Below are 25,456 nucleotides of genomic sequence, written 5' to 3' on the forward strand. Positions count from 1 at the left end.
ATAGTTGTGGCTTCCCTCATTTCCATCTGGAAATGCATCTGAGCAGCTTGGCAGGTTGCAGTGATCAGACATCCACCATTAGAAGGGACACTGACCCACTTGAGTTAAATCTTTTGAGTTCTTCAGTCACCAGGAAGTCACATTGGCAGGGACAGAGCCTACCAGTAAGCTGCATCAAGACAGGAACAACTTAAGGCTTGTCCCCTACCCCCTCACCCCACCCTCACCCCTAACCCTGCTCAAGGTCAATCAAATCCTGGCCTTGTCATTTTTAGTTAAAATATAGCCTAATCTATGCTGTGGGGCTGGGCGATAAGGAGCTAAGAAGTTAACCAAGATAACCCTGGTAGATGTTGGTTCGTCACAGTAATAATCCTGTTTCTCACGTCAACCACTGGAGTCCCTTATAGAATCCTGAAGCCTTGCTTGACATCTGGAAAAGTTTGCTCATCTTCCTTCAATTTACATATTTCTTTTATCTTTACAAACTGCATTAACCCCAGGCCTTTGATAGTCTGGATATTATTAAATTGGAAATGAAGTTTCCAATAGATGGGGGAACATCCCCAGAAAACAAGGAAAGTTCTAACACTGACATGTTTTGTCAGACCACTATCTCTGTTTGGAGACTCAGGGTTAAAAGAGATAGAGAGGATTACATATCCTTTGATAGTACTGCTCAGAACAGAGAAAAAGCATTTATGCTGGGAAACCCACATAATCAATGAGTCAATAATAGGTTGAAAAGAGAGAATTGGAGTGGTTGAACAGTACTGTTCATTACATTACACTACCACTGTTACATGAGTATTTATTCTGACCAACAGTCACATATATAATCATTTAATTCCTCATTAACTACCATGGGAAAAATCTCTCAAATAGCTACAAAAGATGTGATCTCATCCTTCCATTCTTGGTCTTTGGTTAAAACACACACACACACACACACACACACACACACACACACACACAAATGTATGCATTAATGGGAAAGGCACTAAAATAGAATTGCCATCTTGATAGTCTTGAAATGGCACAAATGTAGAGGACTTTTCAAGCCCTACAGGCTACATAAAACTATTCAAGTTCAATCTTAGTCTCTCATTGGGCACTATTCAAACTTCACTGTCCAGGAAGAATATACTGCCATTATCACTGCTGGAGAGAATCAATGTTATTAAAATAGCATTTCTTCTGAAAAATATATCTGTAAAGTTGGCCATTCCATCCGCCTATAGAACAAATCAACAGCTATACAAATTGGTGGTTAAAGTCACGTCACAAAAAGTAGCAAAGAGAGGATTAAAAAAAAAGGTACCAACACAGGTTTTGAGGTTTTGCACTTTATGCTTAACATACAAGAAAGAAAGAGTAGGTTTTTTTTTTTCTTTTTAAAATATAGCTTTAAAAGTTGCCTAACACCCCAAAGACTCATAAAAGTACTGAATCAAAAGTTATCTACCTATTCATTCACAGGTACAGCTGACTAATGACCAATTTAACAACCCATTAAGTGCTCTAACAATCTTTTATTACAAGCTACAGAAAAGAGAGATAATTTTTGTTTAAGCTAAGTAGTCATACATTGTGATACAGTTGGACAATGACTCAGGACTGTCATCTCTCCAAGTGCACCCTCCCCTTCCCATGTTAATCAATTTCCTATGTTCTCTAGATCATGGAAAATTATTCAGGCTCAGGCTCCCCTGCTAGTCAAGGTCTACCATGCCATCACAGAAATCATACCTCTTCTGCAATTTCATATTCACTCCATTCATTATTCTGGCAGTTGCCTAAAGGAGAAAATGTACAAAACTAATAATCATGGATCAATGCTGAAAATCAATGGGAAATATAGCAGTACTTAGAGAAGATTGGGTACACTAAATAATATATGAAAAGAAAGACCAAAGTTAATTGGTACAATTTTACCCTGGCTATTTAGGGCAGGAGTAACACCTATGTCCAGTTAGTTATATAAATATTAGAGAAGGGAAAGGCTAACAGCCTAAAACAATTAGTATGTTATTGAAATAGTCCAAGATAGAATTCTTAATGACCTGAATTGTAGTGGTGATTATGTTAGTGGAGAGTAAGAGATTCATAGGAGAGGTGTCATAGAAGTATAATAACAGAACTTAGTAAATCATTAGATATGAGAGTTGAAAGAGCAGGAAGAATAAAAAATTACTGAGCCTTTGCACTTTTGTGACTTGTGGTATCATCATCTCCTTTTGGGGATTTTTGTTGTTGTTCAGTCAATTTAGTTGTGTCTGACTCCTCATGACTCCTTTTGGAGTTTTCTTGGCAGAGATCCTGGAGGGGTTTGCCATTTCCTTCTCCAGTTCATTTTACAGATGAAGAAGCTGAGGCAAACAGGGTTAAGTGACCGATAGCTAGCATCTCAGGTCATATTTGAACTCACAAAGATGAGTCTTCCTGACTCCAGACCCAGTATGCTGCCTGTTTTGTCACCTGGTTGCCCCTCATTTGGGGATGGTGGTTCCACAAAAAGAGACAGGGAACCTGGAAGAAGCAGCATATTTAGGGGCAAAAAAGATGAGTTAATTTTGGACATGTTGAGTTTGAAGTATTGGTGAAGAATCAAGGTGGAGAAATCCAGCATGCAATTAGATATGAGACCAGAACTAAAGGAAGGGATGGAAGTTGAATATATAGATTTGGAAGTCATCTATCATTGAAGTGGAAGAGATGACAAGAAAAAAGGATAGAAAAAGAAAAAAAGGGGAGGATCAGGACAGAGTATTGGTTAACAGGTTAATTAATCTAGAGCTGGCAGGGACTTTGGAGGCCATTTTGTCAGATACCTGGAAAGGCCCAGGAAGATGCTATATAAATTTTGTAACTTTCTCATCACTTAGCACAACCCTCTGCACCTATTAGATAGTTAATAAATGTTTGTTATTACAAAGAACCAAATGTTAAAAGTCAAACAACATTGTGAGGGATGCTAGAATCTAAGATTTTACTGCACATATTTGTTGCTGTTATGAAAGCATTTGGGTATTTATAATGGGGAGACAGATATAGTATAACCCTAATGTTTTCATAAGATCATAGGTTTAGAATTGGAAGATGACCTAACTTAACATCTAGTCCAACACCTTCTTCTTACAGATGAGAAAACTGAGACTAAGAGAAGTAAAGTATCTTGGCCAAGGTTACAAAGATAACCAGCTATAGAACTGAGCTTCCAAACTAGGCCCTCTGACCCCAGACCCAGGTATAACCTCTTAGTATCAAGGAAGAGTACTAAATAGTATAAAATACACACAAAAGAAGGATTCCCTGCTGATGGAAAGTCTCTTCAAAATGTCACACTTACAGATGACTTTGGACTAATTGCATCCATTAAGTACCTAAACTCTAAAAAGGCTTAGGGAGCTCTAAAGTGGTATGAAAGAGATTAGATGAACCATTCTCCATTCAAAAATAGAGTGGATAAAAATATGTATTGTCCAGAAAATTAGGAATGGCAACCTGTCAAATTAATCATATAATATACATGTAAGCACAGGTATATACATTGGAGTTTATTTATCTTGGACAGCTGACACAACAAATTGGGTACAGAATTGAATAGAGTAGGACATGAAGTTGGATTGCATTTGGGAAATGCTAAGGGCTTACAATGATTCCAAACTGATGTCTACCACTAAAGCCAATCTCTGTAATATCAAAATTCCCTTCGTGATACTACATGACTTCAAATCATGGAACTCTAAGAGGAGAAATAGTATAAAAGATGTTACCAAGGATGTGTAACAGTAGAGAAAGATGGTGGACAAGTTATTTAGTAAGAGTGAAATACAATAGCTGGACAAACAATAGGGTGCCTTGTCATCAATTAAATATATTTATAAAGGCCTCTAGCATATTAGGTAGAATATTTATTTAAAAAAAAAATTCCATGGAAAACGTGGTCCAAAGATCACACAGAATAAGAAGGTGTGAGAAAGCTGTGTTCAGCTGTTTCAGTGGGAAGAAAGTACCTTTCTAATAAAATCATAGATCCAAAATAGCCAAACCTAAACAGCCTTTTGTCAAGTAGTGAAATGGAATAATAAATAAATCTGACCTTTTTGGGCTATGCTGCACTCTGAGTAAGAATCACCTTGTACTTAAAGAGTGGGAGGAGGATAAGAGAAGGAAATAGTTGCTGGCAGAGGTCACTATACTTACACACCACTGAATGGTGCAATTAGTGTCATATACAATAGCTACATATAATACCCTGATCTTGCAAATGATACTGACTCCCACATTAGTGTGTGTTGGAGTGGAAAGTCCTCAGTGGGTCTTAAGAGCCAAAAAACGTGGGTTCAAATTCAAGGTCTGACACTGATTAGCTATAGCACTTGTCAAGTCATTTAATTTCTATGAACATAAATTTTCTCATTTTTAAAAAAGACAATATTCATACTATTTACCTTGCAAGCATTTTTTGTTTTTTTGGGGAAAACTCTTTATAAACCTCAAAATAGTATATAAATGTGAATTATTATTATGGCAGCCACATTTAAGGAGAGGCCTTTATTTCTAGCTCATATTTACCTTCTCATCAGATCAAGATGGAGGCCTTCTCTTTAAGGAAATATTTAAATTCATTCTGAACAGAAAAGTTAGGCGTTTTATGATGTCAGCTTTTACGTTTTAGGAACTGGTCAAAGAGCAACTAACTCCTTTCCAGTTTTATTCTCCAACTTTCACTTCCTGAGTGTAGGTTTCTCCCTTGGCTATGTCCTGGGCCCTCTTGTCTTCTATTTTTTTAAACTCTTGCTTGGTGAATTAATCCTTTCCCCAAAAAGTGATTTTCCAACTTACATATCCAGTCCCACCCTCTTCCTGGAGATCCAATCCTATCTCTCTTTTTAAATTTTTTTAATTCTGAATTTAACAAACACCAAATAAATTGTGTGTTTCTACATACATGGTAGAAAAGAAAAAAAGAGGATTGTACATGAAACTGCAAAACTACATGGTACATAGTAGAGAATAAGAAAATAAGAATTTATTGTGTTTACTATGTATCAGGTATTATGCAAAATGCTTTAACAAATAATATCTCATTTGATCTTTACAGAAACTCTGAGAGATAAGTGCTATCATCTGCATTTTAAAGTTGAGAAAACAGAGACAGATTGAGGTTACATGACTTGCCCAGGGTCAAACAACTAGTAGGTGTCTAAGGGTGGATTTGATTTCAGGCCTTGCTGACTCCAGAAACAGAGCAACATCCCCTGGACAATGTACTTGCCTCTAGCAAGTACTTAATAAATGCCATTGACTGAATGATCATAATCAGTTCAACATACAACTTTTAGAACTCTCCTACTTTTCTGTGATTGTTTCTGGACTTCTTTCTATTCTTTTCTGTTCATTCAAAAAATGATTCAGTAACCCTCTTTTCTTCCTTTTCATTTCTTTTCTTTTTTCCTTGAGGATAAGGGTCAATTGTTCCTTTCCTTCCCATCCACTGCTTATAGGAAAAAGAAAAAAAAGGAAAAGATAAATAAAATCCTTATAACAAAAATGCATGCCTTAAACAAATAAATCCCTACATTATCCATGTCTGAAAATGTATGTCTTATTCTACATCCTGAGTCCAACCCTCATTTGTCAGGAGCAGAGTAGCATCCTTCACCATTGGTCTTCTACTTTAGATCCATGTGACCTGTTTTGAGCTTTGGCCCAGTCCACAGTTTGAGTCACATGGAGTCCATGGTGGGAGGAGCTTGTTGAATGGGTAGAGCAAGAAGAGGAGAGTGAGGCAGAGCTGAGGAAAGAGCTGAGGCAGAGCAGCTAGTATGAATGAGAGAGGGCATAATTTTGCCTAGGGGAGCTTGTTTGAGGGGAGGCCTAACAGGAGGAAGGCTTGGGGATGTCGGTACTTCCTAGATTGCTGATGTGTATAAACTTTGTTACCATGGTGGAATTGGCCTTCTGGTACCTGAATAAATATCTTGGTTTTGTCTTTGAGGAGGAGAGTTTGTTATATTTTGTGATTCAACCCTAGAAATACATCTGCATATTCATAGCGGCTGCTATGGGTATCACATTGGATTTAGAGTCCCCAAACTAATTCTGTCCATTTTCATTTTCATGTATTCATGGAAGCTATTCTCCCTGCCTGGAATATACTTCATCCACATCTCCAACTGTTAACATCTTTCTTTTTAGTCCAACTCTCCTAATCTTCCAATCCAAACAACTTTAAAATAATGCCTCAAATTAAATTCTAGAGCAACAAAGTCAATAAAAGATAGTAAGACATTTTTCCAGCCCAGACAACTGAGAAGTTCAGAAGGAGAGGCCTGTGATCTTGGGGTTAAAGCTAGCCTGGAGCACAAGTAGTGGCAACATTAGGTGTGGGACTTGGTGGTAACAATAGCAGCAGCAGCTGCTTCAGGAACTATCAGCCCAGACATTAAGGAGATTGAAGAACTGAGATTACAGAGGACCCTGTGCTAACACTGGGTGCAAGACATGGTGATATTTAGCAACTCATACCCACTTCAAAGTCACAGTCCAGTGCGGAGAAAAATGCTTGGGGTCACAAGGGAGCAGAGGCTCTGAGGAACAATAATGCTTGCTGCAAGAGATGCCTTGCCTGGATAAGGACAAGGGAACAGTCCAAGACAGCAGTGACCATACATCTCCCTGAATCACATCACCTTGGAAGCACCAAAAATTTACAGATCACCAGAACTAGCTGTGAAAGCAGAAGGATGAAAAAGGCTGAATCTTGGAGCAATGTTGATACACACACACACACACACACACACACACACACCATAAGCAGAGTTCAACTTTTTTTTTTAAGCAATTGGGGTTAACTTGCTCAAGGTTACATGGCCAGTTATTTCTGGGTGTGGTGCTAAGTATCAGAGCCCAGATTGGATCCCCAAGTCATCCCAACACTGGGGCCGATGCTTTTACTCACTGAGCCACCTGGCCTCCCCTCAGAGCTCAACCTTAACATAAAGTTGAAAGTTGAGAAATAGGCCTGGAAAGATGAGCAAACAAAAAGAATCTGACTGTAAAAATCTACTATAGTATTAGGGGAAAACAAGATATAAACTGAAAAGAAGACAATAATGTCACAAGCTACAAGCAAAGACTCAAAGAAAAATGCAAATTGGACGCAAGCCCAACAAGAATTCCTGAAAGACCAAAAAAATTTATTTTAAAAATTGAATAAGAGTGATAGAGGAAAAACTGAGAAAAAAAAATGAGAGTGATACAAGAAAACTATGAAAAAAACAATATGCAGCTTCATAAAGGGGGCAAAAAAATACTGAAGAAAATAGTACTTTAAAAAACAAAAATGGTCAAATGGTGAAAGAGGTACAAAATCTCAGTGAAGAAAATAAATCTACATGAAGAACTGGTGAAGTGAAAAAAGAGGTAGAAAAGCTCCCTGAAGAAAATAATTCCTTAAAAATTATAATTGGACAAGTGAAAGCTAATGACTCCATACAACATAAAGAAACAATAAAATAAAAAGAATGAAAAAAAAAGTAAATGTGGAATATATCATCAGAAAAATAATTGACCAGGAAAATAGACTGAGGAGAGATAGTATAAATATTATTGGACTACCTGAAAGTCATGATAAAAAAAAGACTGACATCATATTTCTTTTCTTTTTTTTTTTTTTTTTTTAGCAATTGGGGTTAAGTAACTTGCTCAAGGTTACAAGGCCAGTTATTTCTGGGTGTGGGGCTGAGTGTCTGAGCCCGGGATTCGATCTCCAGGTCGTCCCAACACTGGAGTCGGTGCTCTTACTCGCTGAGCCACCTGGCCACCCCTAAGCAACTGGGGTTAAGTAACTTGCTCAAGGTTACACGGCCAGGTGTTTCTGGGTGGGTGCTAAGTGTCTGAGCCCGGGATTCGATCTCCAGGTCTTCTCAACACTGGAGCCGGTGCTCTTACTTGCTGTGCTACCTGGCCGCCCCCTGACATCATATTTCAAAACTGTTCTAATGTCTTAAAAACAGAAGACAGAATAGAAATTAAAAGTATCCACAATCACCTCCTGAAACAGATTCCAAAATGAAAACTCCTAGGAATATTATAGTCAAATTCCAGAGCTCCCAGGTCAATGGAAAAATACTCAGACATCCAGAAAGAAAGCATACCTTGGAGTCACAGTCAGGATCACACAAAATTTAGTAGCTACCATGTTAAAGGAGTTGTTAAAGGCTTGGAAAATGATATTCTGGAAGCAAAGGAGCTATGATTACAACCAAGAACAAAGCCAGCAAAATGGAGTAGAATCTCTCAGGGGGAAAATGGATGTTTAATGAGAGGACTTTCAAGTATTCCTGATGAAAAGAACACAGCCGAATAGAAAATTTGACTTTCAAATGCAAAACAAGAGAAGCATAAAAAGGTAAACATGAAAGAGAAATCATGAAACACTCAATAAAATTAAACTATTAGCATTCCTATATGGGAAGATAATGCATATAACTCCTTAAGACTTTGTTATTATTAGGGCAGGTAGAAGGAGTCTACATAGACAGAGGTCACAGGTTGAATTGGCTCTGTTGGGATGAAATTTAAAAATATGAATGGATGACAAAGGGGGATGCACTTGAAGAAGGAAGAAGAGAAAGGAAGAATGGGATAAAGTATCTCAAATAAAAGAAGTACTCAAGGAAGAACTTTTACAATGGAGTGAAAAGCAGAAAAAATGTGGGAGGCAGAGAATGAGGCAGTGAGCAAGGCTTGATCCTCACTCTCACTTGAACTGGTTCAAAAAAAGAGGGGGAAATACATTCTCTCTCTGTCTCTTTCTGTCTCTCTCTCTCTCTCTCTGTCTCTCTCTGTCTGTCTGTCTCTCTCTCTCTCCCCCTCTCAATTTAGTATAGTAATTAATCTTATCCAACAGGGAAATAGGACAGAAAAGGGAAAAGAGAAAGGGAGATGATCAGCAGGAGGGTGGGTAAAAGAAGGCAGTGGTTAGAAGTAAAATAGACATTTGAGGAAGTACAGGATACACATAAAGATAAATAGAAAAAAATAGAATAGAGGAAAACACATAGTAAGTAATCATAACTGTGAATGTAAATGGAATGAATTCCCCCATAAAATGGAAGCAGATAGCAGAATGGATAAGAAACTAGAATCCAAGAATATGTTCACAAGGAACACATAGAGTTAAAATAAGGGGCTTGAGTAGAATCTATTATACTTCAGCTGAAGCAAAAAAAGGCAGGGGAAGTAATCAGGATCTCAGAAAATTAGAGACAAAAATAGACCCAATTAAGAGATAAAATTGCTAAAAGGAATCATAGGCAATGAAATTATATCAATATCAAATATATATATATATATATACATATATATTTATATATATATATATAATATATATATACATTATATATATATATATATATATATATATATATATACACATTAAATGGCAGAGCACCCAAATTCTTAAAGGAAAAGTTAAATGAGTAACAGGAAGAAATAGACAGAAAAACTTTACTAGTAGGACACCCCAATTTTTCCTTTCATAGTTAGAAAAGTTTAGCCATAAAATAAAAAAGAAGTCAAGGAGATGAATAAAGTTTTAGAAAAGTTAGGTATGAGAGACCTCTGTGGCAAACTGAATGGGAATAAAAAGGAGTAAACCTTTTTCTCAGCTATACATGGCACCTTTACAAAAAACTGGCTATATATTAAGAGCATAAAACCTTACAACCAAATGCAGAAAAGCAGAAATATTAAACATACTTTTCAGATCATAATCCAATAAAAAAATTACATATAATAAAGGGCTTTGTAAGCAGAGATTAAAAATTAATTAGAAATGAAATAATTTAGTACTAAATAATGAGTAAGTCAAAGTGCCAGTTATAGAAACAATCAATATTTCATTAAAGAGAACAAGAATGAGATAACATAATAAAATTTGTGGGATGCAGCCAAAGCAGCAATTAGGGAGAAAATTATATCTTTAAATAATTACATCAAAAAAAGAGAGAGAGCAGATCAATGAATTGGGCTTGGAACTAAAAAAAAACATCAACTAAAAAAAGAATGAATTAAAAATCCCCAATTAGACTCCAAGATGGAAATCCTAAAAATCAAAGGAAAGATAAATAAAATTAGAAATAAAAAAAATTAAACTGATAAATAAAGTGGGGGGGGGGGGGACTAGAAAAAAGCAATAAAATAGATAAATTAGTGGTTAATTTGATTTCTTTAAAAAAGAAGAAAACCAAATTACTAGTATGAAAGATGGAAAAAGAGAATGTACTACAATGAAGGTGAAATTAAAGCAATTATTAAGAGCTATTTAACCCAATTATAGGTCAGTAAAACTGACAATCTAAGTGAAATGGATAAATATTTATAAAAATATAAATTGCCCAGATTAATGGAAGAGGAAATAAAATACTTAACCCTATCTTAGAAAAAGAAATTAAACGAGCCATAGATGAACTCCATAAGAAAAAATCTCTAGGACTAGTTGTATTTAAAGTGAATTCTACCAAATAGTTAAGGAACAATTAATTCCAATATGAAATAAACTATTTAAAAAAGATAGCTAAAGAAGGAGTCCTACCAAATTCCTTCTATGAACATAATTATGATTTAGATATCTAAATCAAGGATATCAAAACAGACAAAGAAAAAGATAGACCAATTTTTCTAATGAATATTGATATAGATATCAGAATATTTATATAAAAAATAAATAAAATACTACCATAGAGATTACAGCAACATATCACAAAGATCATATACTATGAGCAGCTAGGATTTATTCCAAGAATGTAGGATCATTTCAATATTAGAAAAACTATCAGTGTAATTCACCATGCCAATTAACAAAAATAATTTAAGAATCATATAATGCCAATAGATACAGAAAAATCTTTTAACAAAATACAATACCCATTCCTCTTAAAGACACTAGAAAGTGTAGGAATAAATTAAGCCTTTCTGAAAAATCATAAGCAATATCAACCAAAAACCAAGAACAAGCTTTATCTATAATGAGGATAAATTTTAAGCCTTCCCAATAAAATCAAGAATGAAGCAAAAATATCTATTATCACCACAATTATCCAATTATTTTTATAAACGTTAGTTACAGCAATGAGATAAGTAAAAGATATTGAAAGAATAAGAATAGGCAATGAGGAAATAAAGCGATCATTCTTTGCAGATGATATGATGTTATACTTAGAGAATCCTAGAGAATCAACTTAAAATAGACTTTAATCAACTTAAAAACTACCTGAAGGGGCGGCCAGGTGGCACAGTGAGTCAGAGCACAGGCCCCAGAGTCAGGATTACCTGGGATCGAATCCTGGCTTAGATACTTAGCACCACACCCAGAAATAACTGGCTGTGTAACCTTGAGCAAGTTACTTAACCCCAATTGCTTTAAAAATAATAATAACATATATAATATAATAGTATATTAATAGTATAATAAACTCACAAACCCAGGGACTTTATGAACACAGTTACAAAAGACTTTCCACACAAAGAAAGGCAGATCTAAACAACTGGACAAATGTTAATTGCTCATGAGCAGGTTAAGCCAATATGGTGAAAATTACCATTCTACCTAAATTAATTTACTTTTTCAGTGCCATACTAATCAAACTACTAAATAATTATTCTTTAGGTCCAAAAAAAAAAATTCATCTGGAAAACAAAAGGTCAAAAACATCAAGGGAATCAATGGAAAAAAAAAAATATGAAGGAAGGCAACTAACCAGATCTCAAACTATATTACAAAGTGATAATCATCAACACAATCTGGTACTGGTTAAGACATGGAGTGATGGATCAGGGGAATAGATTAGGTACATAATACATAGTAGCAAATGACTATAGTAATCTAGTGTTAGATAAACCCAAAGATCCGACCAAGCTTTGGGGACAAGAATTCATCATTTTCCAGTCATTCCCCAATTGATAACTGGTTAAAGCATGTGAACAGGTAGTTTTCAGAAGAAGAAATCAAAGCTATCAATAGTCACATGAAAAAATGCTCTAGAGGCAACTAGGTGGCACAGCAAATAGAGCACCAGCCCTGGAGTCAAGAGGACCTGAGTTCAGATCCAGCCTCAGACACTTGACACTTACTAGCTGTGTGACCTTGATTAAGTCACTTAACCCCAATTGCCCTGCTGTCACTCCCCCCCCCCAAAGACAAAAAACAAAAGAAAAAAACATGCTCTAAATCCAGAGGAAAGCCAAGTATTGACTGAAACTCACCTTAGATTTGGGGAAAGTTGATCTCATTGGGGTTAGAGAAAAGTAGGTAGAATCTCATATATTAAATGCTACAAGGGAAGTTAGACCCACAGGGAGTAGAAACACTAAAAAAAATTCTGAAGATATAAATGGAAATAATTCAATTGAGGCTGAAAAATTGAATTTATTTGAAGAGACTAATGTGAATGTTCAAGGAATTTACCAAGCAACTTAAAAAAAAATGTACAGCAGATAGAAGCAAAACAAGGTAACAGTAAATCAATATAAGTATGGCTCCTATAAAAATAGTATCAGGAATACTAAAGCTCAGAATTATTTCAGTATGGCAAGGAAAGCTAAAGAAAATAAAGCTGGTGTAAGGGGAAAATAGTTATACTGGGTGGCAAAATAAGATAAAGAAAAAGAACAGGGTAATATTTGTAATATTGTGTAAAACGAAAAGATGCCACAGGCCTGGAGAAGGACAAATTTTGTCCTGATTTTCAAAAAAAGGGAAGAAAACAGATTCTATCAGGCTTCTATCAAGCCAATCAGCTTGACTTCAATACTTGGAAAAATTCTAGATTAGATCATTGGAAAGAGGACTAGTGAACATCTGGAAGAGGGAACAGAGATTATAAAAAGCTTCATCAAAAACAGGCCTAATCTTATTTTTTTTTTGACAGGGATTTTGAATTGGCAGATCAGGGAAATGCTACAGATATTGTTTGCCTAGATTTTAGCAAAGTATTTGACAAAGTACCTTATCCTCTTCTTGTGGGGAAAGATGAAAAAGTGTGAACTAGATGATAATAAAATTAGGTAGATCTGATAGTGGTTGAATGATGTCTCAAAATCTAATTTTTAATGGTTCAAAGTGAACTGGGTAGGTAGTCTCCTATGGAGGAGTCTTCACTTGGCCTTTTTCTGTTTAATATTTTTATATAGATTTAGATTGTATAATCTATCCATTCTATAAAGCGGGGAAGGATAGCTAATACACTGGTTAACAGTCAGTATACTGAAAGAGGTTGACAAGCTCAAACATTATGCTGATTCTAATTAAGATGAAATTGACTTCCAGGCTTTCATATCATATGACCAATGAGATAGAGGACTAGTCATTTTCCCTAGTTCTCACTACTTCTCAAAAAACTCAAAAGGGAAAAAGAAAAGCATTAATAATAATGATAATAGTTAACATTTATGTAAAACTTACTATGTGCTTGGCACTGTGCTAGAATGCAAGGGAATGTCTTAGACTATTGAAAAATGACTGAATAAATTATGGAATATTAATGTGTTGTTGTTATTCTGTTGTTTTTAGTTGTGTCCAACTCTCTTGTGACCTCATTTGGGGTTTTCTTGGCAAAGATACTGAAGTGGTTTGCCATTTCCTTCTCCAACTCATTTTACAGATGAGGAAACAAGAGGCAAACAGGGTTAAGTGACTTGCCCAGGGTCACATAGCTAGTAAGTGTCTGAGGCCAGATTTGAACACATAAAGATGAGTCTTCCTGACTCCAGGTTTGGTACTCTATCCACTGTGACACCTATCTGTCTAGAATATTAATGTAATGTAATTTCATCATACTATAAGAAGTTATGAAAGTGCCAATTTCAAAGAATCCTGGGTTATATGACCTGATGCTGTGACAGGAGAAGAACCAGGAGAATAATTTAAATGAAATCAAAGCAAGGAAAAAGAGTAATATTTTTGAAAAGCTTAGGAACTCTGATCAATATGATGACCAACCATATCTCTGGAGCACCTATGATGAAGCTCATTAAGTACCTCCCAACAGAGAGATAATGGACCCAAAATGCAGACATACATTTTTGGACATGATTATAATATGGATTCCTTTTGCTTGACTAAGTTTATTTGTTACAAAGTTTTTTTGTGTTTTTTTTTTCCGTTCTGCTAATTGAGGTAGGAGTGGAGTGGGTGGAGGGGGGAAAGATATTGTCAATACTGATGCAAAAAAAAAGTGGCTATTGAAATTTTTTTTCTTTTACTTTGTAGAATAGAAGGAAATTTAGAAGGAAGCATGGACAAGTGGGATAGTTTAGAAAGAAATATATAAAATTTATTCTATACTTTTTAAAATATGTGGAATGGAAATTCATGGCTTTATTTTTAAAAATCCTCTCTTTTTGTTCTTCTTTAGGCAGAAGAATACTCTTTTTTTGGTGTTTAAATTCAAAATTTTAAAAAGAAAGTTTAAAAGAGGGGGAAAAAAGAGGAATTATGCTCCAGAGGTAGGTCAGTTACAGTTATTTTAACAGGACAAAAAACAAAGACATCCAATAAGATAACAGCCTTATGAATCAATACTAGAAATGCTAATCTATAAGGGACTCATTAAGTGCCCCTTAGCCACTAGCCCCTATACTGAGAGAAAGCTCACAAACAGGCCCACAGTCTCAAACTCTAGGACCTACTCAGGAATTTTTCTGCTGCTACAATCTCTGCTAGCACATACTGTCCTGTTCTTCCCCCAGCATTCTATTGAAACAAGTAACAGACCTCAGCTCCACCAAGTTATCTGTTGAATGGTGAGGAATTGATTAGAAAGGCAGGATCACTCTCTACCTGGGGTAGCCCTTAAATTAGGATATTTCCTGGCAGCAGATATTTTGCCCAGAACACCAATTCCTCCCCCAAACCTACAAAATGTGGCAGTTGGTAACTCAGCCCAGCCACAGACTGGGCTAAAGAGCAGGGAAGGAAGCTCACAAATGATACCACAGCAGGTCTGAAGAAAAGAGGGTCAGCATAGAGTTGAGGCCAGTTCCGTCCCTCCAGCAGATGCCTGAGGTGAGGACCAAAGTCTGAGAAAAGTAAATTCCTCGACTGCGGAGGAAGCAGACACAGCTTTGTAGTCTAGCCCCGGAGGTAAACCTAACATCAAAAAAGGAGTAAAACAGTGAATGTGAGGGGAATATCATAGATAAAGACTAAAATCATCAAAGATCTCAAGAGCTAGAATACTCCTCAGAAATCTAGGGCACAAGCAGATAAATCAACAGGAAAGATACTAAAAAGATTGCAAGCAATTCTAAATAAAGATTTAAAGCAAAGAAAATACCTGATGAAACACACAATCCTGTATATTCCTAAGAGAACACGGAACTGCAGCAGAATGTTTCTGAATTATTTAAGAAAGGTGGCTAATCAGTGCCATACCAACCAAACTACAAAAAAAAAATTGTATTTTATAGAACTAGGAAAAATAACAAAATTCATCTGGAAGAACAAAAGGTCAGGAATAGGAAAAGAATTAGTGAAAAAAATTAAAAGGAAGGTGGTCTAGCTGTACTAGATCTCAAACTGTATTATAAAGTGATAATCTGGTGCTGGCTAAGAAATAGTGGTAGATCAGTGGAATAGATTGGGTACATAATATATAGTGAGAAATTACCATAATAATCTAGTGTTTGATAAATGTAAAGATCTAAACTTTGGGGACAAGAACTCATTATTTGACAAAAACTGGAAAGCAGTTTGGCAGAAACTAGGCATAGACCAGTATCTCACACTGTATACCAAGATAAGGTCAAAATAGGTACATTATTTAGATGTAAAGGGTGATACCATAAGGAAATTAGGGGAGTGTAGAAAAGTTTACCTTTCAGATCTATGTGGATATGGGAAGAATTATTACCAAACAAGATATAGAAAGCATTACAGGATATAAAATGGATAATTTTGATTACATTGAATTTAAAAGGTTTTGCACAAACAAAACCAATACAGTTAAGATTAGAAGGTTAGAAGTAGAAAACAGCAAAAAAAATTTTTTTTACAGCAAATGGATAAAGGTCTCATATCTCAAATATTTAGAGAACCAAGTTGAATTTATAAGAATAGAAATCATTCTTCAATTGATAAATCATCAAATGATATGAACAGGCAGTTTTCAGAAGAAGAAATCAAAGCTATATAATCATATGAAAAAAATGCTCTAAATTGCTATTGACCTTACACCTAGCAGATTGGCTAATATGACAGAAAAGGAAAAGGACAAATACTGGAGCACATGTGGAAAAATTGCAACACTAATGCATTGTTGGTGAGTTGTGACTGATCCAACCATTCTGGAGAACAATTTAGAACTATGAAAATATATATATCCTTTGACCCAGCAATACCAACCACTACTAAGTCTGTAACCCAAAGAGATTTTAAAAAAAAAGGAAAAGAACCTATGTACACAAAAATATTGATAGCAGTTCTTGGGGGTGGCAAAGAATTGGAAATTGAGGAGAAAACCATTAATTGGGGAATAGCTGAACAAGTTGCGGTATATGAATGTAACAGAATACTATTGTGCTATAAGAAATGCTGAGCATGTTAATTTCAGAAAAACCTGGAAAAATGTATGTGAAGGATAAAAAGTGAAGGGAGCAGAACCAAGAGAACATGTATTCAGTGAAAGCAATATTGTACAATCAATGGTCAACTCTGAATGACAACTATTGTCAGCAATACAAATATCTAAGACAATTCTGAAGGACTTATGATGAAAAATGCTATCTACCTCCAGAGAATGAACTGATAAAATCTGAATGCAGATTTAAGTATACTAAGGTGTTTTTTTTTACCATTATTTATTTTTCTTGCAGTTTTTTTGTGTTTTTCTTTCACAGCCTGACCAATATGGAAATATGTTTTTGTTTTTAAGCAATTGGGGTTAAGTAACTTGCTCAAGGTTACATGGCCAATTATTTCTGTGTGTGGTGCTAAGTATCTGAGCCCAGATTTGATCCCCAGGTCATCCCGACACTGGAGCTGGTGCTCTTACTCAATGTGCTACCTGGCCACCCCCGGAAATATGTTTTGCATGACTGCATATGTATAACCTTTACCATATTGCTTACCTTTTCAATGAAAGGAAATGAGAGAGAGGGAGAAAATATGGAACTCAAAATTATGAAAAACAAAGGTTGAAATTTTTTAAGTGTAATTGGAAAAAATAAAATGTAAAAATATGAAGAGATTTAGCTGATTGGATGACTTGTACAACAGAAATAATTGGTAGAATAGAAAAACTTAAATCCAAGCAGTTAATCTCTTCCAAGAAGAGAAAGAAAGAAAAACTGGACCACAATCTGGAAGAAGAGAAGTAAAAAGTGATACCATTAAATCAATCCATAAAAATTTATTAAGTACCTACTATATGCCAGGCACTGTGCTAAGTGCTAGGGTTACAAAAAGAGGCAAAAGATGGTTCCTGCCCTCAAGAAACTTACAATCTAATGTGTTATAAAGAATACATTGTATCCAAAGAATCAAAATACATTAAGGATCATAGGTTTCCCCCAAAAGATGGCAAGTAAAAAAAAGCAAAGACCTGAACATAAGGTAAAAACAACATTGTCCTGAACTTCTATTTAGATGATGCCCTAAGTATTATTTTTCTAGCAATTTGCTTGATTCTATATTTTCCCTTTTATCTTCTCTTACTGTTAAATTTGAATCTGAGAGGACATTAAAATTACTGTCTATGCCTTATAACAAGTTAATTTTTCTTCTATGGATTTAGACACTATGACATTTGGAGCATGTGAATTTAATGTTGATATTGGTTTGTTGCCTCTGATTCCTTTCAGCTTAATTTCCTTATTTACCTCTGTTTTATATTATGATGTTTGTTTTTGCTTTGCTGTTTGTCTGATAGCATGATTACTTTTTTGTATTCACCTGACGTACAATAAATTTTGTTTCAGCCTATTATTTTTGTGTATGTCTTCAATTTTTAGCTGTATTTCATATAAGGAAGAGATTGTGGGGTTTTATTTTCTCATCCAATCTTTCATTGTCTTTTATTGGATTATTTAATCTATTTACATTTAAACTTATGAGAACTAGGTTAATATTTTATTCCATTTGTGCCTCTAATGTTGCTTTTTTCTGAACTAGGATTTTTGCTGTTGCTATTGTTCTTATTTTTCTGTGAAGACAGTGCTTTATCTCTTTAATTATTTTTCCTTAATTCCCCTTAAGGCAACACTATTCCCATGGCTCTCTTCCCCTCGCTCTCAACTCCCACCTCATTTGTCACCTCTTTCTTTAGTTTTGATGTTTTATTTAACTTATTGCTTCTTTTTCATTATTTCCTTTTACTTAGTTATCAAATTCTTCCCCTCTTCCCTCTCAGGTAAATAGTTAATTTAAAACTCCCTCCTTTCCTCCCTTCCAACTTCTTTTGTTTGTTAGGATTTTATTTCATTTGTTGTATCTTTTCCTAAAAAGGAATTTCTTTCCCTTATTCCCTTAACGCATTCTCTTTACTTTTTGTCCATTCTAAACTTTATTCTTTGATTTGTGGTCCTTAAACATATCTATTCCTTCTTTAGGTTCTTATTGTTCCTCATTGAATCAAAAGCTTCAAAAATACCGATTTTGAGTTCCCTCTACTAAACAATTTCAATATTATTTCCTTGTAGATATTACCCCCTTTGCTCCCCCTCTGCTTTTCTTTTCTATTGTGTTTCACTCTTAGATGTATCCATTCCTGTGGGAGACAGTTAGGATAGAATTATTGCCCCCAGGGGTAGAAATTTCCCTGTGTCCCTGATCATGCAGACCAATTCTACCTCCTGTCCTCCTCACAATAATTTTCTTTCCCATTTGACATGCAGTTGCCTCTCTTGGCTCATGCCTTCCCACCCTTCTGGATGTCAGCTGACCCCGAGCTCTAATTCCCCTTCTCCAAGGAAAGATGTTGTTCATGGAGGCACAATAGCTCTCTTAAAATTGGTGGTCTCTTTGAACACCAGCGGTCTTCATCTTCCTTTACAGCATTTCTCTCTCTCATCATAGGAGTGTTCTTCAGTGGAATCCTCTCCCACCACCAAAACTAGATTTCCTACTATCTTTCTTTAGCCCTTTCCAAGTCTCTCACTTTGCTTTCTCACCCACTCACCCATAGCCTTTCTTCTTGTTAGAGGTTAGAATATTTTCATTTTATTGTCTATAATTGACTTGATTAAGGAAATCACACATTCCCTTCCATCTTCTACCTTCTTTCTCCCCTTTTATTCATTCTCCCATTCTAAAGTTTAAGCCCACCAAAAAATATATTGATTTAACTGTCAGAGGGGTTGTGAGATTCATTCCATAGTGTTTCAATTCTTTTCCTTCGATGTCATTTCTATTTCTTTCCATTCTGCCTTCATCTTTATCCCCTAGTATATTTTAAGAAAGAAATCTGTTATTGTACCTCTGCTGTTTTTTAAATTTTTTATCACACACATAGGTGTTTTTCTCTAGTGGACAAGAAGCCCAGTATTAGCTGGCAATATGAAGAAGCACTCAGAAAAGCTGAGATACTGGACTTCTAGGAAGAAAGAGGTGATACTCTTTCAATATTCTCCCTCACTAGACCATATGTAGAGTATTGTGTTTACTTCTGAGTACTGCAACTTAACCATTGTCTAACCATTAGATTAGACATCAGAGAATGGCAACCAGGTCAGTTAAGTTACTTGAGTTCACATTCTATAGGGATCAGTTGAAGGAAATGTGAATGTTTAGCCTGTAGGAGAGAGAACATGACACCCATCCTCAAGTATCAGATGGGTTATAAAGGGATGTAAAGGGATTGGACTTGTCCTTGACCCCAACATTTTTAGACACTATGGCATTTGGAGCATGTGAATTTAATGTTGATATTGGTTTGTTGTCTCTGATTCCTTTCAGCTTAATTTCCTTATTTACCTCTGTTTCATATTGTGATGTTGGTTTTGTAGCATTGTAGTTGCAAAGAGGTAAATATAAATCTGATGTCAAGAAAAACTTCGTAATAATAACAGGTGTCCAAAAGTAGTATGGGATGCTTCTGGAGGTGGTTGGTTGCCCCTTATTGGAGGTCTTCAAGCTAGATGACCACCTCTCAGGTATATAACTAATAAATAAATATATATATATGTATATATATATATATATATATAGTGCATTCTATGTGCTAAGAGCTTACAAATATTATCTCATTTGATCCTCACAACAACCCTGAAAAGTGAGTGCTAATTTTTATATGTATTTTACAGTTGAGGAAAATGAAATGAAGTGACTTACCCAAGGTCACACAGCTAGGCAGTGTCTGAGGTAGAATTTGAACTGAGGTCTTCCTGACTCTAGGCCCAGCACTCTATCCACTATGCCACACAACACCATTCAGGCATATTGTAGTAAGGATTCCTTTTGAGCATGGGTTGGACTCTGGCCACTGAGATTCTTTGTAACTGGAATTCTGTGATTCTTTTGTCAGAATCTACCTATGGCTTTCAAGTTAAAAGTACACATAAATGCAGACACAATAACTGAAAACAGTTGAAGAGTTTGAGCTTCAGTGTAGTTCTAGTGACATTTGTATGAATGATATTATAGATGAGGAGTGTGGGTGAATAGGAAACTTGGGGGAATCTTACTTCCATCCATGTGTATGGGTTTGGACCAAGTGATGATGAAGGATCTCCTAATTGGCTGTGGAGTGGGAAGAGCTAATGACTCAGGGGCTTGTAATGGCAGATGATAAAAAAAAAAAAAAGCTCTTGAGATTCCTCCAATCACAACTTCCTATCTTCGCATCCTTACCCTATTCCTCAACCTTCTAAACTATTCTTCAACCTCATCACAGCTTGTCATTATCTTCCACTGCTTTTCCTTTTCTTCCAGTTTTTGAAAATGAAATGGTCCTTTTTGCCAAGGCCAAGCCCTCTACACTGTCCTTGATGCTATCCCACCCACCCCCAACCCTGCAAAGAACAATTTGTCTTCTACAGTAAATTCTACCACTCCTCTGATTTTCAATTTTCCCCTTTCCTTCTGGTTCCTTTCCTATTTCCTTCAGTCATTTCCAGAACTCAATAATCTTTAAAAATAACCTTCACTAGACCCTACCAATCTTTCTATTTTCATCCTGTATTTTTCTTCTCTTTTTCAGATAAACTACTAGAAAGAAATATCTTGCTGCTTCTACTTCCTCACTCCTCAACCCTTTGCCATATGGCTTCTAACCTTATCACTCAATTGAATCTGCTCTCTCTAATGTTATTAATGAGCTCTCTTTTAAAATTTTTTTATCATTTTTATTCTGAACTTAAACACACAAAAAAAACCCAAACATTTCCCTATACACAGCAGAAAAAAGAAAGGATCATAACTGTGATTCTCCATTTTATACCATCTCTTTTTTTAAAGTAAATATAATAAATTTCATTTATTTCTTTCAGAACTATCCTGATCATCTGTGCTTTCTTCTGAACTTCTTTTGTTTCCTTAAGCATTAAAAAAAAAAATCTTTCAAAAAAACAAGCAAAAAAATAAAATGAGAACAAGATTTTTGTGGCAGCTACGTGAATGAGCTGGCCCTGGAGGACCTGAGTTCAAATCCAGTCTCAGACACTTCACACACACACACACACACACAGACACACACACACACACACACAAGCATACGCACACACAAACACACACACAAACTAGCCATGTGACCTTGGGCAAGTTACTTAACCTCAACTGCCCTCCAAAAAGCGAAAGAAAAAAAAAATCTTTCAATGGACCTTTTTTTTTTTTTGGCACCACTATTGCTAACCCCCTCTCTTCCTCCTAACCCCACTCCCAATTAAAAGCCAAGAAGAAAAAAAACTTTGCGACCAATGAGAATAGTCAAGCAAAAGGAATCCAGTTTTTTAACACTTAATTCCTCTCCATAAACTACAGTCCAGCCATACTGGCCCTCTTGCTGCTTCTTACACATAATGCTCCAACTCCTATTGCCATGTCTTTGCATTGTTTGTTTCTCAAGCCTAGAAAGCTCCCCCATCTCCCTTCCCCTTTTAGAATTTCTTGATTTTCTTCAAAGCATAGCTTAAATGATGCCTCAACTACTAGAAGCCTTTAACAGTCCTCAGCCCATCCCTTCACCTATCCTTACCCCCATCTGCTAGTGCCTTCCTTTCTATGGTTACCTTCTGTCTACACTGTATGTATTTTTTTTTATCTACCTATTTATGTAGATCTTGTCTTCCCCTTAGAATGTAAATTCCTCAAGGGCAGGGGCTTTTAGTTTTTGTCCCTGACACATAGTAAGCACTTAATAAATGGTTCTTGATAGATTTAATGTCAGCTTCCTGAGGGCAAAGATGGTTTCATTAGCCCAGCATCTAATGTAGTATCTGACACATCGTATGCTCTTAATAAATGCTTGTTAATGGATTGATATTTGTTCTCCATGTATTTATGCAACATGAATGATTTATATACAGGTCCATTCTTCCTACTGAGAGTTTCTATATTTGTAGGAGAACTCAAGGTTTATGGAGGAATGCTCTGTCAATATCTTATTACCATGTAATTTCATTAAATGCTTTTCTTATGAATTAAGTGTATACTGTGACTAACTAGTAAAACGAAACACAATGGAGTGGGGGACTTATGATTGGGTGGGATCTATGGTTTGGAGAGGATTTTGATTCACAAAGTACCCAGAACCTGGAGTAGCTTACTGGGGACCCAAGGTTGAGTGAGTCCCAGGTGTCACCAGGAGATTATACCTTCCCACTTCACTTACACAAAGATATATGTAAGTTGGGCCTATGAACAAATAATCCTAAATTTCAAATCAGCATAGACCAAATTTTTTTTATGTCATTGCATTTATTCCTTTTTAGGGAAAAAGGAATCTCAAACCCCTGTTTATTGACACTCAGAAAAGGATTTGTAATCTTACTTATCATGTAGTCCAGCACCTGGCAATTATGACTTAAATGTCCTTAATCTATTTTTAGTGGAGGAATGAATATTTTGAACTACTAACATGTTATTAATTTTGATGTTGTCATAGCACATTGTACTATAAATATAATAAATAACAGGTATAATGAATAGGTGATGAAGAGCAGTTACATTTTTGTAAACCAGAAAATATCAAAACATTTCATAAAGGTCCAGAAAATAGCAGGAGCTAAAAATCAAAAGCAATGACCAAAGATTAGACACATTCTTGTCTGAGCCCTCTCCCTTGGGAAGATGAAGCTGACACCTGTCCCTGATTAGGAGCAATTAACAGAACCTGAGAGAACCCTCCAGAGGAAAAAAGGTATGGTCCATGTCATAACTTGACAGAGTAAACAGAATGTTTTGTCAGGTCAAGCTAAATTTCCCAGGATAACCAACTCTAAAAGTCTGACAAAGGACCAAAGCAATGGTTTAAAGCTAGGGAAGTCAGAATGGAGCAAGTCAGAGAAAACATGAAGTACAAAGGGAGCCCTGGGCATTGGTTTACTTCACACAATTTCTCTACCCAAGATAGTGTCTTTTTTATGACAGTGTCAACCCCGTCAAACAGCTCTAATGCAACAGCCTCATCTGAACATTTTCCAGGAAAAAGACCAAGAATGACAGTGATTTGGGAGAAATAATGGGGAAGTTCTAATGTATTCTATTTACCTTTTCTATGCATTTTTAGCTTGGTTTCCATAAGAATCTGCATTTATGGGAAAATGAAGTATACTTCCCCAAGAAAGTACTTGGGTCCTCTAAGCCAGTTCCTATATAAATAGGATATAAATATCTTATTGGCTTATATAGCCCTCTACCAATTATGAATCTCTAATTACAAACATATTACATAGAAAATGCTTAAGAAAAACTTTTTAAATACTAAGCAAATGTAAGTTGTGGGTATTTTACTGTTCAGAGCTAAAGAATTACAAAAATTTTAAATGCCTTCTGAATCAGCAAGTAATGATTAATATATTCTTTCAACAAGCCTTTATTAGGTGTGTTTTGTGTGCAAAGCACTGTCCTAGGAGATGGGGTTACAGAGTTTAGAAGAAACACAGTCTGTGATTTCAGGGAGCATACAATCTAAAGTACTTGGGGGGGAACATAAACAAATGAATATAATATATAACAATACATGATAAATGCATAAGAATGGTACAAAAAAAGTGTTACGTGAGGTTTGAGAGAGAAAGTCATTAGCAATAAGGGGAAGGTTTCCATAACTGAGTTGTCATTTTAATGGACATTTGATGGAGGATTTTTTTAGGCTCTACTTATACATTCACAATAAACATATTTTCACATTACTCATGATGTAAAAAAGAATTAGAACTAATAGGAGGAACCACAAGAATAAAGAAACAAAACAACAAAAGAAAGGGAAAGAAAATAGTATGCTTCCATGTGCATTCAGACTCCAAAGTTCATTCTCTGAATGTGAATAGCATTTTCCATTGTGAGTCTTTTGGAATTGTCTTAGATCCTTGCATTACTGAGAAAAGTTAGGTCTATCAAAGTCAGTCACACCACAATGTGGCTGTTACTGTATACAATGTTCTTCTGGTTCTGTTCATTCCACTCAGCACCAATTCATATAAGTCTTTACAGGTTTTTCTGATGTCTACCTGGTTATGATTTCTTTTTTTTAATAATTTTTTTAATTTTTTAATTAATTTGTTTGTTTCCTTTTAGTTTACAGGATTCAATTCCACAATTCCTTGAGTTTCACATTTTGTCCTCCTCCCTCCCCACATGGCGGCATATAGTCAAGTATAGGGTCTGTAAATACTTTCACATTATACATTAGCCAGGTTACAAAGACAGATTGTATCGGATGCAATGAAAAATGGTAAAGAGGACATAAAACCAAACAAGAGAAGGAAAAAGATCAGGTATTTTGCTTCCATCTGGATATAAACTCAGTTCTTTCTAGTTCTCTCTCTGCATGCACACATTTCTCTCCATCATGAGTCTTTTGGGATTGACTTAAATCACTGCATTGCTGAGAAGAGTCCAGTCTATCAAAGTTGGTCATCATACATATGTTGTGTCTGTAATTGTGTACAAATTTCTCCAGGTTCTACTCTTCTCACTCACCATCAGTTTGTATAAGCCTCTCCAGGTAAATATGAAGACCGTCTGCTCCTCGTTTCTTATAGCACAATAGTATTCCATAACATGCATATACCACAACTTGTTCAGCCATTCCCCAATTGATGGGCATCCCCTTAATTTCCAACTCTTTGCCACCACAAAAAGAGCTGCTATAAACATTTTTGTACATATGGGTCTTCTTCCCACTTCTATGATCTCTTTGGGATATAACCCTAGGAGTGGTATTACTAGGTCAAAGGATATGAAACTATTTATAGCCCTTTGGCCATAATTCCAGATTGCTCTCCAGAA

This window comes from Petaurus breviceps, unplaced genomic scaffold, assembly GCF_028583685.1.
Source record: "Petaurus breviceps papuanus isolate PSGF00001 unplaced genomic scaffold, PetGlider_PUasm1.0 90700, whole genome shotgun sequence".
NCBI classification, from domain to species: Eukaryota; Metazoa; Chordata; class Mammalia; order Diprotodontia; family Petauridae; genus Petaurus; species Petaurus breviceps.